Source organism: Falco punctatus, assembly GCF_963210335.1.
Source record: "Falco punctatus genome assembly, chromosome: 20".
NCBI lineage: Eukaryota > Metazoa > Chordata > Aves > Falconiformes > Falconidae > Falco > Falco punctatus.
Window position 1 is genome coordinate 2,329,911 of NC_137600.1, and position 9,690 is coordinate 2,339,600.

Genomic DNA, 9,690 nt, shown 5'->3' on the forward strand with positions numbered 1-9,690 from the left:
CAGTCCTTTGAACTGACTCAGAAGATGCAGTTTTAGCTCTCTTGAAAAGTCTCATGAATAGGTAGGAAACATTAGCTATTTGACCATAAATGAGGGTATGTGAGCAGCCTCACTGCCTTGCATATACGAAAGTGCACCCCAAGAATGTGTGTGCTAAAGAAAAAAAGCACTTTGAGTCTCGTATTCTCTGCTAGGTATTGAAAATAAGAGAACCCAGCTCCAAAGTAATCTTTTATCACGATTTGCAAGACCCAGGATGAGGCAAACAAAACCGCTACTACCACCTCCTGTTAGCTATACCACCATTAATGTAATTCTTCATTTAAAAGAATTAGCACAGACAAATACCCAGGTTGAGCGATGATACACCATGAACGATAAATTAGCTGGTTTGAAGGCATTCAGTGATTCCCCAAAGGACTTGTGCTCTCCTGTTCCCCACTCCACTGCTAAGATAATGCAATCAGTCAAGCGACACAGGAGAATCCAGAGCACTCCCCAAAGTGCCACCGTGGTCCCTGGTGGCCTGTGTGCTGGTGTCTCTATGTGCAATGTGGCAAAAGAATTAAATTACGGAAAAAAACCCAAAGATATACCAAAAAGAGCCTTCCGCAATCACTCGTGCCCAAGTTTCATACCAGTGAGCATGTGCGGGTACTTCTAAGAGAAAGGAAACAGTAAATATGACAATTAAGATTTTAGTCACATGGCTTATAAAGATGACTGCCTGGTGAAGCAATTGCTCACAGATGCACAGAAATCAAAACTAGTGTGGACCAAGAGTGCAGAAGAGCTGGCAGAAAGCAAGAAGCTGAGCAATAAACAACTATGGAGAGATGCAGTTTGTCATATCCCCAGCCCTTTAAGGGCGAGTGACTGATGGACACGATAACATCTATATTATCTGCATGTCTTACCCTAGGTATCAAGGAATCCAACACTGTCACAGTCTGAATGGAAATGAATCCGAAGAGGAGGTTTGATTATTAATAGGATAGAGTTGTTTGTCGAAACAAAGTCATCTGACTACAAAGCTTCCCCAACAAACAGCTACACCTGTGACACGGATCTAAATTAATCAGCTGCTTATTTTCATTCTGCACATTCTGACCCAGGAGAAGCTGCAGCTTAATTGTGCAGGTTGCCAACCCATAATGACTGGCTACATCCCATTGTTGAATGAGCCTGCTCTTAAACATAATTAAATCGCTAATGATTAAAATAAACTTAAAATCACTAATCTTCTTTACATAGCTTCTACGTTATTGAAAATTTTTGTTTAAAATAAAGATACTTCACTAGGTGAGACACTGACTTTTTCTAAGCAGGGGTATTGCATTTGAGCCACAGAGATTGTGAAGATAAAGGAAAAATCCTTTTTTTAAAAAAAAATAAATAAAAAGGACTACAAATATGTGAGCAAATTGACAGAATAATCTGCAAACTATAATTTAGGAGAGCTCTACATATTTCACACTTGTCATTTAAGAGAGAATTACAGAGCAAAGGAGCCCTGGTGCTCTGGGAGTGTCTCTTAAACCACAAATTTATACTTGTTTTATATGTATTAAAACGTATATGAGAAATGAAAACTCTTGAGGGTTTGTTGATGCAACAAATGCTTTGATGACATTTAAGAACACAGGCTATTTACCTCAAACCGTCCGTTTTGCAGCACACCCAGTTACCATCTACATTTCTGTTTGAAAGTGTCCTCTAAGCCCTCAGAGAAAATAAGTGGAGTTTCTCTAAGTTTTAGCTGGTCTTAATAAAGGAAATTCTGCTGTGAAATGAGCAAGTCCACAAATATCTATAATTAGCATGCTTCGCTGAAATAATTAAACACTTGAGTTTTCAATTCACATCACATGAACTGCTTCCACATTATATTACAGGTGCACCTCAGGATTATTGCTGTGGGAAAAACAGCTCAGCCTGATGCAAAAATAAATGTTATAAAAGCCGTTATTTCTCCCCAAACTGGATTAAAAAGACTTTTTTTTTTTTTACTTTTTTTTCCCTTTTATTTTTTTTAAGGGGATGCTGGGCTTTTATTTTTTTAAGGGGATGACAACGCCTGCTGTGAAGTGGATAAATACACACTGGTTAAGTTTTTTGTCTGTTGTGCCCTAGAAATCACAGGCACAACACAAAGCATCGCCGAGGCACTCGGGACAGGTTAGGGATGTTAGAAACCTTCATGTGAATCCTACTCAATGATGACATCGGATAGGATTTTTTTTAATGTCGTTTGAAATGCTTTGGTCTACAACTTAATGAATTAGGTGGCCTTTCAGATCTCTCAGCGTGGCGCAATTACCTTTCAGAAATTATTTTATTTCTTTTGTTCCATCAGCTTTAGAGATAATGGAGAGACATAAAAAATGCAGTAATAGCTGGGTTTAAGCAGTTGTTCTGTACAAGTCTGACTGTTTCATAATCCCCTTTTATTCTCCTCTTTACGTAAAAGAGTAAGGACAACACATTGAAAATCCTTACCTTGCCTGCTGAGGCTCTAAGCACGAGGACAGGAGGCTTCGGGAGAAGGTGAAAGGATTTCCAGCCTTGCAGTATCGCTCCAGAGATCGCGCTAGCATGCTCCACGTGCAAACTTACTGTTTCCAAGCAATTTAAGTTGGCATTTCACGCCAAAGAGAAGAAGATACTAAATTAAGAAAAGACTTCTTGTCCACTTTTTCCTCCAGTGGTGTTTCCTCGATTCCTCTTTCTCCAAACTAGCCACATACCTAAGAAATGGCAAGCAAGACTGACTGTGACCACTGATGGTGCTTTTAAAGGCACTGACACCTCTGGGAGGTGCAGCTGTTGAGGGCAAAGCGAAAACCGACAGAAGCCCCAGGTGATTAGAGGTAAAATCAATATGATTTCCAACAGGTGAGCTTGGAGTTGGCAGCAGTTTGTGACTGTGTTGTGTAATTAAGAAACAACAAAAGGGTCAGATAAAGTTCAGCAAATGGCCAGGTTTAGCATGTACATCACAAAGAGCTGATTTAAAGTCATCATAAGCTGACTTAGTTAAAGGCTTCTTTCATATCTGAATGAGAAACTTAGGGGCAGCACTAACAGCAGTCATCAGAGATTCACCTAGGAAGGTCAGCTGCTCCCAGGAAAAAAAAAACAAACAAACAAAAAAAAAGAATCCTTCACTTGAAACCCCGTTTCAGGATTTTACTAGTTCTTCAGAATATTTGCTGCTTTTCCTGCTGCTGAGAGCAAAATTTGCTTTTGCATTTGTGACGGGTGTCTCAGATGCATGTGAAAGAGCTCCAAGAGGGGACCACTCTTCTGAGACCTGCCTCTGCAAATAAACCCTGCTCTACAGGGGGGCAACTGCCCTTCCCATTTCGTCCAGATTCCCTCTCAGGCACGAGGCCCTTGGCCGTTCATGCTGAATGCCGGTGCCATCCCTTTCACCAGCCTTCCAGGCACTCCTTGCACTATGTGCAGCTTTACTGTCCTTGTAGGGACCGATACGCTGTCTCTCGCATTTTTGTTAAGAGGTTAGCGTATGCCGTGCCTGTGATGAGGACAATGCATTCATACGCATCCTTCTGTCCGAGCAAATATCCGTACGACACCTGTGGGGCAGGGAAATATTATTTTAAATTCCCTTTTTTTCCTGTCCATGACGTGACACTGAGTCACTGGAAATATTTTAAGCATGTGCACTGGTTTTATTCAGCAAGGAGATGAGGTGTGGCAAAGGACACGCAAAGAATCCACATGATCCCTTAACGTACTGGCTATTATTATCTACTGCAGGTATGTGCCTGACATGTAAGGGCATAACAGGAGTTGTTGTGTTGGTGTACATATGTATTGTATGGCAGGGGGGGTGGAACTAGACCATCTTGTAGGTCCCTTCCAACCCAAAGAATTCTATGAGTCTACAACTGCTGGTCCAACCAGATGTGATGCCTGAGCCCTCCTCCAACAACCTGCATCCACAGCTCTGTCTTAGCATCCTTCATACTGGGAGACGGGGGTAGGAACTCATTGATTTTAAAAGATACAGCAAAGCCCAGAAACCATCTTTCTGATATTTCTCATTCTTCCTTTTGCTGCTTGTTTGCACTGCTCTGCATATTGAACTGTCCTCAGGTTAACCCCAGACCTGTGCAGCTGGTAATTACTACAGGTGTCACATTCTAGCTGGGCTGAAAATTTCTTTTTGTGATCACAGTGTGCAAGTTCACCAGAGAAAGAGGGCATCTTGACAGCAGCGTGCATTGAAATCCAATTTTACTGTCAGACTGATGCTACTGAAGTTCAGTCTCAAAAGCAAATCGTATGGGAATAAAAATGTACTTACCAGCCGTAAAACCGGAGATTCATAAAAATTACTCTAAAAAAACTAGCAAATTTAGTTGATCTACTTTTCTTTGATCAAATTGAATGGTTGAATTATATTCCTGCTGTAGAAATCAAAGAAATTTTCATCTTTCTTTTAGGTAGTGCAGTACACAACCGCTTCTCTGGCTACCTAATTCTGCCAGCTGGCATTGAAAGAGCGTGCTCTATTCACACTGACCAAATGAAATAAATAATTTTTCATTTTAAGTATTCAAACAAGTCCCTAAACAAAAAGCTGTTCTGAGGTTGCTTGGAAAATGTTCAGTCCATGCCTGAAGCAACAGATCAGTAAAAGAAGAGTTTGGGATTCACCTTGAGTTTAGCATTTTAAAACAGAAAAAAGTAAAAAAAAAAAAATAATAATTACATATTAAATTCAGATCCCTCACCAGTGATCAGAGCCAATTAGATGAGGACAGCTAGTGTAAAGAGAATGGACTATAGATAGTTTGGCTAGGTTAGATAGATATTAATTGGTTATAATCTGGCCAGATACTGAAAAGTATAATTGCAGCTGGTATGTAGCTAAAGGAGCTGATATAACCCATGTAGCTACCCGCTCACAACTCTGCAATCATACTCTGCAGCACAACATGACGATCCAAACTTGATCAAATACGTGCCATCGATGTGCCTGTGAGCCAGCATCCACCTTGACAGGGTCCTCGTTGTAGCAGTCAAGGAGCAGCGGTATTGCCATGGCTCAGCCGCGATCGGCAGCTCAGCCCTCAGAAACACATCGCGAGGGTCACCAGCTGCAGCAGATCCTTCAGGCTGCCCAGCCGCTCCAGTCGTGTTGTCACAGAGGTCTAGTTCACAAAAAGCTCCCAGTAAACTTCAGTTTTGCTAAAATCCTACACCAGTCCTGCTAATCCGTGCATTGTCAGTATAAAACTGTCCCTGACTAGCAAAAAAGTATTTGTTTTAAATTTTTTTGATTGATTGAAATCAATCCCAACATACCTTACTCTCAAGTGAAAATTCTGGTGTCGAGAATTCTGGCTGGAAATGTAGGATAACGGAGTTAAATGTTTATTTCAGCGTAACTTGTTTCCAGATGCGTGTCGGACGTGGCTTTGCTGGGTCCATGAGGATTTCCTACAGACAGGGCAGCTCTTGTGCTCCTCTGCCGTGGCGCTCTGCAACCAGATTTTTAATTGAATTTCATTCCCTAGTTCTCGTCTTTGGATGGAAATACATAGATTAACTTCCTGTATATATGGCAAAGCGGCGAATAACCGCATGGGAACAGGTGGCATAAAAACTCAGCGACTTCCATGCACGGTATAATACTCTGAACAGTAATACCTCAGTGGCAGAATAACCTCCACCTTCCTCCCCCTCCTATCCACGATTTAACTATAAAAATGCTATTGTGTATTGTTGCCTTTGGGAAGGTGATGGGTTGAGAAGACTAAAAGGGATATAAACTCTCCATATTCACAGCGTGAACCAATTATTGGGAGATAAAAAGAAAAATCTGCAGGTAATTCGCCCACATCTCATCCGTATAAGAGAAATAACAGCGCCACTGCTCTGCCCAGCTTAGTATTAAAAGGATAAACACACGGAAATCCCTGAGAGTAGCAGGCATTGAAATGGGAGCCACGTAGCACCCGTGGCCGTCAGGTGGCTGGTGATGGTTTTGATGCCCGATGCTGGGCATTGGCACCGGGTGTCCCTGCAGCAAGGTGCCAGGTGAGGGACACCCCCGTTCTGCTCCAGAGTGGCACATCTTACTGACCACCTTCTTTATCGCTTATCGAGCTACAGGGCTGAAACGTGAATTTAAAAAATACCTTTCTCAAACCTTCCTTTTCTCATCGGTCCTCAGGTGTCTCGGCGTGCATCGAGGGGGAAGTAACAGGGGCCGCTGCTTTTTGCCTTCAATTGAATCAATTTGCTTTGGATTAATGTTGTTTAATCATTCCCCCGTTGGGAGCTGGCAATGCAACATTTACAGGCTGGTTTCAGGACTAACTATGGCAGATTTATAAGGGAGATACCAAGGAGATCTTAACTATAGAATTGTTAATGGATTGCTACAGTAACCCCGGAAACATCGAGTGATGTTTATTGGGGCATACATATTTCTTCCAGACAGTTCATGACATTTTATCAGATTTGATTCTATAAAGTTTTCATATTGTAACTAAGCCGTTTTACTGTTGCTGTGGTAACTATAGCACCAGTTTAAAAAGGTAACCACAGAATAGATGCGATTGCTATGTAAAACTCATAGCCAAGTTTTCTTGATTATCTAAACAAGGGAAGAGCGGTGCTAGAAATATAAATGAATTAAAATTCAACAGCAATAGCAGTTGGTAATCCAAAATTAAACCCGAGTCTTTCAATTCACTGTCCAGCATCAACTGCCTGTCTTCCATCTGATTTTTATTGGATTAGCATTACCAGCTGCTATTTGTGTTTTTGAAATCATCACATACTTTCTGATGTTGAGAGACCCCAACACCTTTCAAACCCAAAATTTCACAGCCACAAACTATCAGATTACTGATCTATTGGAGCTGAATGATTTTGGATACTGCTTGGCTTTATGGAGAATATATTCACTGCAGATTCATTTTCTCTGGCTCATTTTCATTTAAAAATGCTCTGCTTTGCACTTGTTCTGTATTTTCATTCCCAAATTTGAAGACACTGCACAGGACAAAATGGTGTGCATAAAGTCCTGGCTCCATCAAAGTGAGTTGAGGGTTTTTTTCCATGACCTTCAGGGGAACCACTATTTACCTAGACTTTCCAAATTAAAACAAATATCAACAAAGTGCAGAAATCTTGTGAGTTTATTCTAAGTTTAGTAGTAAGTCAGACCTTATGCAGGAGTAGAATTTTTGTGCCGTTCTCTACTGAAATAGGCAGCGGTTTAGTGTCTTACCTCCTATAGGTGGGTAATATGTTAAAACCTGTACTGTATGCTCAGCTGTAAAGAGACTTGGCCAAAACAAGTCTGTACTACCAGGGTGAGGATTACTACCAGCATAACAGCACCCCAGAACAAACTGCAGTAGTCCCCTGTACCTGTGACTCTACAGAGCCGGTCCCTAACAGAAACCTATCAGCCAAGACTTGTTAAATCAGGAACTGGAAGGACGACTGAGACAAAACATCACCTTCGAGAGAGGCACGTTAGAGTCAAAAGACCCAGGATCTTACTCCCAGGACCGATTGTTCCTTGGTACAGTCTGAGCACTGGTAAAAGGGATGGGGGTGAATTGGCAGGAAGGCTGGAATGATGATGGGCAGAGCTGTCCTCTTAGAAACTTTCAAATCAGACCTAGAAGCAAGTCTAGGAGCATTTCATCATCACGCCTGCTCTCACTCAGCAAAATTTATACTGTGGCATTAAGCTTGAGGAAGGCAAGCTGCTGAACACCAGCACCCTCTGGAACCGATGTCATCTCCTTTAGTCAAAAAAAATAACATTCATAAATCAATTGGCATTTTAACTTATTCAACAATGATGGTTACAGTCAATGCATGCTATTCCACTGGTACCATTGAGTCTCTTATGCAAATGATTTTTTCTTAGAGTGTATGACAATAAATATTGCATACAGAACTATTAGATTGCTTCTACTTCCTTGCAATGAGCTGTTGCACATGATTATACACTAATATCTGCAAAACAAAGCCCTGAGGACAAATAGTGTTCTGTGCAAAATTTAGCCACCGCTTTCTGTTTTCAAGCCTACTAAAAAGTTGTCGCCTTTCCTTCGGTTCCACAGAACCTCTCTGGAAGGGTTTCCGCACGCGTACGGTAATGACACAAGTTAATTGCACACGGCTGAAATAATAAGTGAGTCTCCGGGAGCGAGACCTCGGAAAGGTCACGGAGTCCCTCATTATCTCTTTGCTTTCTTTTGTTTCTGCGCTTTGCCCTTTTTCATCCTGAGAAAATGCTTTCGAATGCTAATGCCACGGTGCTTGGCATCCTCTTCAGCAGCCATGTCAGCATAATTAATTAGGATGGTAGAACAAACACCATCTCACACAGGTCAGGTAAACCCATTTTGACACCAAAGGGAGAGGAGACACGGCAGAACGATGCAAAGGACCTGAACACACTGCCAGCACTCAGTAAATAAGGAAATAGAAGAGCTGGAAGTAATGGGGGGGGCCAAAGAGAAACGCATCCTGCCCATCGCTAGCGATGTATGATAGTGTGGAGTCACCTCCCGGGAAAGATGCTGGGAACTGGGCTAACTGGAGGTTTGAAGCTCTCCACAGGCAGAGTTAGACCTTGCCTTTAGGCACAATGTGAGCAGAGTAGTGTATGAAAGCATTTATGGCTCATTTTCCCTTTCCTTTCTGTCTTGCTGACTGTCAGCAAGATTGGCACTGAAATATTTTCCTACTGGTCTGATTGCTTCTAGACCTTACCACGGCCTGCAAACCCTTCCTGGGGACTCAGTTAACTAGAGCAGAAATATTAACTTGTTTCTCTTCAGCCTTTTACACATCTGCATGTAACCACATTGCAAAAAGGTCCTTAGAAATAATATAACCTTTAATAGGGTACAGATTTTTTTGGCGTCTTCAGCAAACCCGTCGTGCTCCTCGTGCGGAACCTCACACACACCCCACCACCTCTGTGATTAATATTGCACCGCTGAGACTACAGCCTTGGAGGCAAAAAGCAAGCTCGTTCTGACAAAGAGAAGCAAAACGCTATCGCTGCTTGCAAGATGTTAGGCATACTGAGATGCCAGTATCCCTCCTCGGTTAACACAGGCGCCTACGAGAGCTGCCGCTGCTGTATTTTGGGCTCATAAATACAAGGAAACTCTCCTCTAAGTCAGAAGTCACCCTGACAGCCAGACACTTGGCCCGATGACAGGATTGAAAGCAATATTCTTGCAGAAAAACCTTCCCCAGTGTCCATCCAGCTACACCATTAACAGGTCCTCACTGCACAAATTAGCTTAATCAAAGCAGATGTTTCCCAGGTCCCCACGCCCCGCTCGGTCTGGGGGTCAAACATGCCATTACTGGGACCAAGAGTGAAACACTTCATAGGGAAAAATGCCTCACCACTCCAGACTTGCTCACCTTGGTGTTCCTTCACCATTTGTGAAGTCTACATTTGCGCACAATTGATGTAAGATGCTTGTAATTATTCCGCAGCGGTGCAGCTGCTCCTTGCCCTAGCGTGGTAGCCCAGAAGGTGCCACCCCACGGAGTAACCGCATGGGATGGAGGGCTATAAGCAACACACGTTTCCTCCTACATTGCACCTAGGATGCTCACAGTGATGTTTCAAGAGGTAACCTAAGAGCCAAAACCATCTCCCCA